The sequence below is a fragment of the Pinus tabuliformis genome, chromosome 5_2 (genome assembly GCF_031772625.1).
Source record: "Pinus tabuliformis cultivar Carrire ecotype Pingquan chromosome 5_2, CPIR1, whole genome shotgun sequence".
Classification (NCBI taxonomy): domain Eukaryota; kingdom Viridiplantae; phylum Streptophyta; class Pinopsida; order Pinales; family Pinaceae; genus Pinus; species Pinus tabuliformis.
The window spans coordinates 989366432-989376686 of NC_142306.1; positions in this window are offsets into that span (position 1 = coordinate 989366432).

Here is a 10255-nt window from a genome sequence, read left to right on the forward strand (position 1 = left end):
TATATTTTAGTACTATAATTTTTAAGATTTTAAAATTCATATATATATATATATATATATAGATATATATGAGTGGGGTATTTTAATTGTTTTTTTTACTTATATTTTTAAATTTTTTTATTAAATATTATTTAAAAAATATATATTTTCTTCACTTTATTTTTTAAATGGTTCTATCTAATTAATTTTTTTATTTGAGTGAAAAATTATTAATAATGTTAATAATTTTTAACAATATTCATCTGACCATTAATATTAAAATTTTTAACAATATTCATTTCACAATTAATTAACAAATTTTTTAACTAGAACAAGTTGGCCTAACAATATTCATCTAATGTATAAAGTTGTCAATCTTGAACATCTAATTAATTTAATGACCATTAATTCTCTATCAAGGTTTCTTTAAATTCTTTGACACAACATCTTAAACTCTCCACAAATTTCTGCTAGTTTAATAATTTTGTATTTAATTTCCATGACATGAAGTTTATGTTCGACAGATCATAAAAAACACTATTTAGGCTATTTGTTTTTTTTAAATGCTATGGTCTAATAATTTTATATTTACTCTCCTTGGCGTGGAATTTACATTCAAATTTTCTATTGTTTTAATAATTTGGTAATTAGATTTGCAAAGCACATGATAATGGATTAGTTTAGGTTCTTTTCTTTTCTTTGTTGAAACACTTATAAAATTCACCTAGTTTAATAATTTATTTGTGCCTATGCACATTGGTATAATTAGATTAGACATCACATGCAATATTATAGAATAGTGGTGTTACAAGTTTATAGATTTATATTTAAACAATAATTATAAATTATGTTAATTAGTTAATTAGATTTTATATTTATTATAATATAAACTTTAAATGTTATGATGAAAGTTAAAAGGTGAAAAAAAGAAGAGAGAATGAACGGGTACATTATTTTACATAAAATAAAATAATTTATAACACTACTAAACAATAGCTTTATTTTAAATTAAAATGTATAAATATTAAAACAAAATATAAATATAATTTTTATAGTTTTCAATTGGGGCATGGATAATAGTTAAATTCAATTAAAGGCCAGATCTAATGCATCACTTTTAGTCTTCAAAAGTTGACCTTGCTATTTTTGAAAATGCAAAACATATGGCATACATGTCTATAAATACCTTTCTTATACAAATTTTCCAAATTAACAACTTTTCGTCTTCAAAAGTTGACCTTACTACTTTCGAAAATGCAAAACATATAGCATACATGTCTATAAATACGTTTCTTATACAAATTTTTCAAATTAACAAGCCTACAACCGCTTTTTGCACCTTTTGGGGCAATTGCTAGTTATTCTGTTACAATTCCTAACAATATTTTATATGAGGTTTTCCCATATCACGCTCAGTCAGAGATAATAGGAGAGGAATAAGTGTTGAGGTATGTATCTATGTCCATTTTGTTGTAGACAAGAATTCCTATTTAGCAGTCCAACTCTCATTCAATAGCATGGGTGGGATTCTTTCCTGAAGAGATTTTAGGCTTTTTTTTATTGACTTGGGTGTTCTAATTAGAGTTTGATATTGATACCCATTTCTTCTCTTTTTTGAGATATGGTTTCAACAAGTGATTCATGAGGTTTTGAAAAGTAGATGGAGAATTACAGAGATCAAATGGCATGACCAAGAATTCATAATGGCCTTCATGAGTTCGGAAAGTAGTCCTCGGAATGTCTACTTCTTTCATGTGTATTTGGTGATAGCCAAAGCAAAGATCTACCTTGGTAAAGAATTGAGCACCTTGTAGTTCATCAAGAAGATCATCAATAACCAGAATAGGGAATTTGTCTTTGACAATGAGCTTGTTGAGGGCCCAAAAGTCTGGACACATGCGCCATTCTCCATCTTTCTTTAGCACCATGACCACTGGTGACGAATAGGGACTAATGTTAGCACAAATAGCACTTGCTTCAAGGAGTTCCTTGATTTTTTCAATTTCATTCTTTTGGGCAAAAGGATATCGATATGGGCGCACATTAGGCAGTTGGGCCCCTAGAACCAAAGTGATGCTATGATCATGTTCCCTCTAGAGGGTGGAATCTCTTTAGGTTTGTCAAATACCTGTTGGTGGCAGATTAAGACCTGTTTCATCTCAAGATGAATATGAAGAGTAGTGGATTCCATGGCCTGGATGGCATTAAATTGAGGGATGACTCCATGATGGCCTTTTTTCAACAACTTTTCCATTCAATGCAAGCTGATGATAGAAGGAGCACCTGCCTAGAGTCCAGGGAGCTTATGAATGTGGTCATTCTGCTTAAAGCTCATATATAACTCTTGGAAATCCATTGTGATTGGGCCTAGTGTGCGAAGCCATTCAACACCCAAGACAATGTCACAACCACCCATGTTAATTGCAAACATGTGGGTCTTTACGTGGTAGTCTCGCATCTGAAGTCTAATATTTTCACAGTGGCCTTCACATTTCATTGTCCCCCCATCAACAATAAGGACTTGGAAATTAGAGATTTCCCTTACAAAACAATGAACAACTTCAGTGACTCGCTTATGGATAAAGTTATGAGTGCTGCCACTATCAATCAATACTACTACAGGGTGATGTTTAAGAAAGCCTCTGATTTTGAGAATTTGGGGTATAGAAATTCCTGCCAAAACATGTAGCGAGATAATTGGTTCATCTGGCGTAGTTGTGTGATCATTGTCCCATTAGGTTTCCTCAACTTCGTCCTCTGGGCCCTCAGGAGCTGGGGCTTCCTCAGATGAGCTGTGAGAAGTAACATCTATTTGAAAGAATTTTGGTTGCTTTCATTTATGCCCTGGGGAGTATTTTTCATCATAGTAGTAGCACAATCATTGTTTTCTTCTTTCAGCCATTTTTGTAGGAGACACCTTTTGAACCTTAAGTGTTTGGGTAGGGCCCTGTGCCTGGGTGGAACACGCCTTGGCTACAAAATTTGGATGAGTAGACTGGGCAGCTAAGGAAAGTTCTATCTCAATAGCCTTTTTGCAAGAATCTATCCATGTAGGTGGGTGGTGCATCCGGACATGTGCTTGGATGGCTTCTTTGAGACCACTGATGAAACACTCCAAGTAGAATTCATCTCCTAGACCTTCTATTCTGAAGGCTAATGTCTCAAAGGCTGCAATGTAGTCTTTCACTGTGCCTGTCTGTCAGAGCTTAGTGAGACAACCCAAAAAATTAGATTCTTGGTCAAAGCAGTCACAAAGGGATTTTGAGAACACCTGCCACGTTATGTTCCCAGGATAACATTTCACATGCCACTGCCACCATTGCCATCTTTCTTGGTCCAAGTAAAGGGCTCCCACACGTAGTTTAGTTTTATCATCGCAAATATCATTCAGGGTGAGATATTGTTCCATTTGTGTTACCCATACTACCGGATTAGAGCCATCAAATTTATACATGTCCACCTTGGGTGAACGAGGGTGGGAATGTTGGTGATTTCCATGGAAGTGAATATGATGTCTAGATTCTCCTTCAAGGTGTTCTTCAATACTATGCACCTCTTGATGATACCCCGTCATGCTCTTGGCGACTAGTTGAAGAGGTTTTGAAATTTTTTCCAGTTGCTCCTTGAACGAATCCAACCTTGATTCAAGGTGCTCGATCTTCTCATTGTCCATGACTTGAGCTCTGGTTTCTACCATACATAGATCTCAGTCACTTGAATTCACTCCAAAAAAAATTGGGACTGCCCGAAAAATGAGCTTAACTAGTGAATATACCACTGCGATTAATTCATCCCCCTGAATCTTATGGGCTAAGTCTCTTGTAAGCATCCCAGGGAGGATTTATTTATTTACTTATTTATTTATTTATTTATTTTACTTCGAACGGAGTTTTACTCCCCACGGATCAATACTGTAGTGGCCAAATTCCAGAAAACTTGATCCTGCCCAATGTCCTATGAAAATCGGGCCCAGACTACAGTAGCAACAAGTTTCACTATGCAGAGCATTAGATCTGTTTGCGAAACCCCAACTGCTGAATGTGAGTTGTATTGCGGCGACAGAACCCCAACTGGTGGATCTGATTGGTGTGGCAGCGACAGAACCACAACTATTAGATCTAAATTTTACTAAGGCTGTAGAACCCCGATTGTTGGATCTAATTGGTGCGGTGATGACAGAACCCCAACTGCTAGATCTAAATTGTACTGCGGTGGTAGAACCCCAACTGGTGGATCTGACCTAACAGATACAATAATGGGTGATCTTCAGAGAGACGAGGGAACTATGGTTACAAAAGCGTGTTAAGTGCTACAGATCACAATACACATAAGGGTCCAACAATAGTACACAGCCCAATATTTCAGGGCAATAACTGAGGAGGATGAACCATAAACTTAGCCGTACTACCTGACTACCCTATCGTACGCACGAGTAATCTCCCCAAGTGTTGTTCTCAGTGTAGTGTAGCAGCAAGACAACCGACGAATTATCTAAGGCAATGTTTTAGGTGAGCCTAGGGGGCTTCCAATATACCGACCCGGAGAGATTTCAAGATGATATATGCTATTTTCAAGCTCTTGCTAGCAGCGGAATGCCTCTCCTTAACAGTCGAGCATGCTTACGCATCCTGAAATAGATTCTATATGGAACAGTACCCCGAATTCGGTGAGCCCTTCGTGCTCTCAGAGAAAGCGGTATCAGGCCTTGAAATCAAGACCAACTTGGAGAGATTGAGAGGGCTGAGACACCTATTTTCAAAGATAGGAGGGAAGGAAGGAACTACTTGCCTGACTCATTTGACTTTCCCCTCGACCCATATCTGTCGGTAACTAGAGCTAGAAGAAATGAATGAGATATATGGGCATATGTCATTATGCATGAATGGATTATATATGTCATTACGCAGCCTGTTCATTATGAAGGAGCATGTTGGATCATATTTCTCATCTGACCTCAAGAAATAGAAGCTTATTATATCAATCCCACTTTGGTCAGCTGGCACAACATTAAAGAAGGGCCCAGCTGAGGGCCATATAGAGAGAGGGAGGGCATGTAGCGTCCGTCTGTGGGAGGGCAGAGCATGTGGGCAGTAAGTATCTGGAGTAAGGCAGGGCAGATAAGATACTTGGCTTGAGAGCCACTGTTATTTCTAAAAAGACAAGTAAGGCTTAAGACGACAGATTGAGTTCCATGCCCAGATATCATTGTGAAGCTCTAGGTAGTAGTGATAACGGATGCCTATCTAGGTGCCGAGACCAGTGGACTAAGTTTAAGAAATGCCACTAGGGGCAGAGACGATAGAAGCATAAAAAATGAGAGTTTCACCACCATGGCAGATCCAAATCCATATTTGAAGCATCCATCGTAGACCCGGTTGTCTCACCACCATAAGTTTGATCCAGACCCCGTTCCAGGTCCAATTGATCAGGAACCACTTAGTTTGCAATGTAAGTGATCCTTACCCCTTACCTTACCTCCAACACTCAGACTCATAGTTCTTGACCCAGGTGGAGATCCATATCGAAATTGAAATACCCCACAAGCATTGGATAGTCCGTTACAAAGCAAGTTGACCAGGCGTGGTGGATTCAGTTCTTTCCGAACTTGATATGCTCAGGTAAGGTATAACCCAGAAAAAATACACTTTTCCCTGCCTTCTGTAACGTTACAGGGCTTTGTTACAGTTAAAGCCCGAACTCACACTTTCTTCTTGCGAATGCTAGCGGGATTTCACTTGCCAACTGATCCTTATGCATTTAGATATCTGGCTAGTGACCAAAATGAAATCTTTTTTTACATTATACAAAGAAGAAACACTTCGCCTAGTGATCTATGGAGTTGTGGCTTGCTTATTTACTTGGTTGACTTTATAGAGGTAGGAATTCCCAACAGTTTCACCTTCCGGGTGGGGCCTATCAAGCTATCCCACATGAACCTGGCCTTACGAAGATGGTAAATGAAGTAATAGAAGGTGGAAGCGACGATAGGAGCTTGCTCTATTAGGTGAGAGGCCCCAATAACAGAGAGGGGGAGAAGGATGATAGAGAGATAGCTTCTCAATACGGTGCCCGGCCTCCGGAGGACACCTCAAGGTCCAGCCCCTCGGAGAGCACCAACTCTCTTCGGAGAACACCTCTCAATCTTTCCAGAACCTGAAGTTCAAACCAACAGGCAGGGGTAGAGCCAGACGACCCCCGCAAGGGGGGAGGCTAACCCATCGAAATGCGGTAATGTTCTTTACAGAACTTGAAGCGTTTGTTTGGGCAGCTCAACCTCAGGGGTCCTTGCCTTGAGCATGAGGCTCCTATCCTTCCAGATGAAGATTGTCTCTATTCAGACCCTTCCTGAGATAGTCTGATGAGCTATAGAGAGTCCAAAGAGCTCTTTCTTCGAGCTACCTAAAGGAGTGAGGCTTCGCCGACTGAGAAGATCAAACTGATCCTACTTCAAATGGTATGAGCAATGATGAGGTTCCCTAATAAAAAAATCCAGTTCATATTGGAAATAATCTATAATGGATCTCGACAAACTAGCGATAAACGCACTTTTTCTTGAAGAAGGTGATATTGCACTAATGGCCAGACAACATCAAATTATTCATCAAACGAGGGCTGTATGACTAGTTTGGGTATATCGACGTTGGGTATATCGACGATAGATTCCTCGTTGTGGATTTCAACTAGCAATCAAGTGTGTTTTGTCTTAGAGGTTGGATTTTTAGGCCTTGAACTCAAACTCCTAGAGCTCTAACCGTTCCTTAGTTCAAGCTCAGAGTTTGATGGATCGATCAACCTAGTGTTTGTGTTCCTTCGTCAAACCAGAGATTAGGATTGTTCCAGTGATAAGATAGAGAGCTCCTTTCCTTCACGTCATGCCTAAGAGAGTGAGCTTCAGAGGGATAGTTGGCTTGGAGAATCGCATGCTCATAGAGAGATGGTCTTTCCTTAGACTAAGAGAGTTATTCCCATAGACTGATCTTCCTCAGAATAAGCTAAACGACACTCTGGCATTGAGGCTTTGCTGCTTGAGAAGATGAAAGAGTTATTTAGCATAATAGAACAAGGTTAGCTTCCTTAAGAACAAATGTCAGTTCCTCTTGGTAAGAGCTGCTAGGAGGGCTTGACTTCAACTCTCTTAGTACCTCACAATTCTCATTTCTTTGAAGGTAGCAGGTCTCCTCTCCTTATCAGTCGAGCCCCTGTCGTTCCTCTCCCTTATGGTCGAGCCTTCTTACGCATCCTCGGTGAGCTTCTTCCTAGTTGGAGCTCTTCTAGTCAGGTCAAGTAGCATACAAAGAGAAAGGCTAGTGTCTAAGGAGAAAAGCTCATGAGGGTACATGGAAATGCAGTCCGTACATGATTTTGTCTAATGCGCTACTACTCGAACGGGTACCCATAGGGTTATAAGGGAGTCCAACAAGAGTGACCACCTCTTGTATTTCCTGCTTGCATGCTTCCCTAAATCCGCAGGTTTATGTGCTCAATGACAGATTCCGTGGTTTAAAGACGCCGGAACGCATCTCTAGCCTAAAAAAAATTCTACAAAAATGGAGGTACCACGGCCTTGGAAAGTGCTTTGATACCACTTATTATGCTCTTGACCTGCGAGAAATTCTAGAATACTAATTATGCGAAGAAGTACAACCAAAAACACAGAATAAAATGAGAAAAACAACAAGTATTTTATTATTCAGGGATAAAAAAATGTTCACTTGCCTCTTCGAGGGAGCAACCTCTAGTAGAGTAGAGCTCGATTACAAAATAAAACTCAATGATATTTCCCTTCTAACTATGACTATTTATAGCTAAATGACCTTCAACAACTTGACGACTAGTGGTCCTTTGCATAACATGGGTTAACCACTTTATTTATTAATTATGGCCCATTTGCAACTGATTGTGGTTCCTTTCTTAAATGCGGGTTAACAACATACAATTATTAATATGAACATTATTGGCTGTTTAACTAACTATGACTATGACTCGACTATGACTCAACCCTATTGGGTTTATTACATAAATAAAAGGGTTAGGGTTAGACTCTAACACATAATACATAATTATATAATTTCCATGCATAATTCTTTTCATTATTACATAAATAAGGGGGTTAGGGTTAGACCCTAACACAACACATAATTATATAACTTCCATGCATAATTCTTTTCAAAGAATCATTTACTTTTCATGAGTGCAAACATCATATCTCTTTTCAAACATAGTTATTCTATATGGTTTTCCTCTCAAGAAATATCAAACATTGTAATTCTATTTTGTGCATAAAAATAACTTATTTCCTCTCAAGAAATATTGTAGTTCTATTTTTTGCACACAAAATATCCAACACAATAGTTCTATTTTGGTGCATGCAAGGAACTTATTTCTTCTCAAGAAACATTAAACTAACTAGTTCAATTTCGGTCCATGCAAATACATGTCCATGTTCTCAAAATGAAAGACATTAAACACATGGCTTAGTTTCAAGAATTCTAACACACAATTAATCTTATCTTTTCCCATGTACACATTGATTGTTCCTTATACATGCACTATTTTTTTTTTTCAAAGGTATAATGTATAATACTATTCTTTCCCATATACCCACACATTTCTCTTTTCCAAGAATTTAATACAATAATGCATGCACAAACATTTCACTTCCAAATCTAATACAATGATGCATGCAATTAATATTTCTTTTTCAAGAATTAAGATGCGGAAATTTATTCCAAGTAGTGAATATTATTAATATTTCTTTTTCAAAAATTAAGATAGAAATTTATTCCAAGTATTGGATATTATTAATATTTTTTTTTCAAGAATTAAGATAGAAATTTATTCCAAGTAGTGGTATTATTATTGTACACATAATCCTATTAAGATTCTATAAGAATCAGGCTGATATCTTCAAGGAAATTAATAATCTAATTTTCTATCATAATTTCCTAGCAAATTTTTTTTCATGAAACAACTTATTTTCTTTCTTTTTTTCATAAATTTTTTTTTACATATATTCTTTTCATTTCTTTAAACTTTTCTTTTTTACAAATTTCACCTATCTTTTCTTTCGCAACAAAAATAACATCCCTAACTTATCTTTTGCTGTACATAAACTAAACTAACATTTTCAAAAACACATATCCTTCCATATTTTAATGCGATTTGGGAAAAAAAAATTAACAAATACAACTATACTTGTGCTCACCAAATTAAAGAATTTGGAATGAGCATGATTAGTCATACCTTTCTATACACCTTAACAATTTCTTTTTCAAAAAGATTAACATATCTCAAAAGAAATTTTCAAAAAAATTAAGATATCTTTTTCTGTTGCATGGCCCCAGAGCCATCCAAAATAGACTCTTTTGGAATTGGATTTGGAAGCAGCCTTGTAACATAACTCGGATTTCTTCACATCCTTTGCAATGAAGCCCAAATGTAGCAGTCTCAATGAAGCCCCAATGCAGCCGTCGCAAGCCTAGAAAATGCCTAACACTTCATTCCATCAGATAGCTAACAATTATGTGTTCGTTGTCTCGTCTCCCATTTAAATCTGCAATGGTTCATTGTGGAGCAGTTATGGTGATTAACCCTGTTACACCACTCAAAACCGCCATTCTCATTAAAAAAAAATTCTGAATTATGAGGAACCTTTTTTCTTTTTTATGCTTCCCCTTCCCTCTTGTTTTCATCCTCGTTTAGTTTTGAAGAATGTCAAGAATTAGTTTTTGTAACTAATTCATGACTCTAACGAATACAATAACCGGGCCTTTAAATATAATATTTTGATAAATGGTAAATGTTGCATTGAGCTTTTTAGGCATATTACAGCTTCCTTAGTGATATTATTAATAAATAATATAGATTTTATATCACATTAATTATATTGGTGTGCACACTGTGCACTATGATTTTATGCTTTGGGTGATATTTATTTTATAAATAAGCATAATTATATTTTTAAAAATTTATAGAAGTTTATAAAAATGAGACACGAATAAAATTCATACCGGACATAGATAAAGGGAGTTGTCTTTATAGAGACTTTTTGGAAACTTTTCTGCTGGGTTTTTCGGTCAAATTTCTCTAAAATCCGGCAGCAATTTATTGAAATCACAAGTTTGATAGCTAATTTCTACACAATCAAAGCGTCTTACGGATTTTCCAGGGTGCTAAATCCAAATATGAGGGTGCTGAATCCAAATATGCAGTTAAAAAACCATTTTAAATAATACAAATCAATATTTAACCTCAATTTTTTCCGCCGAATTCTATC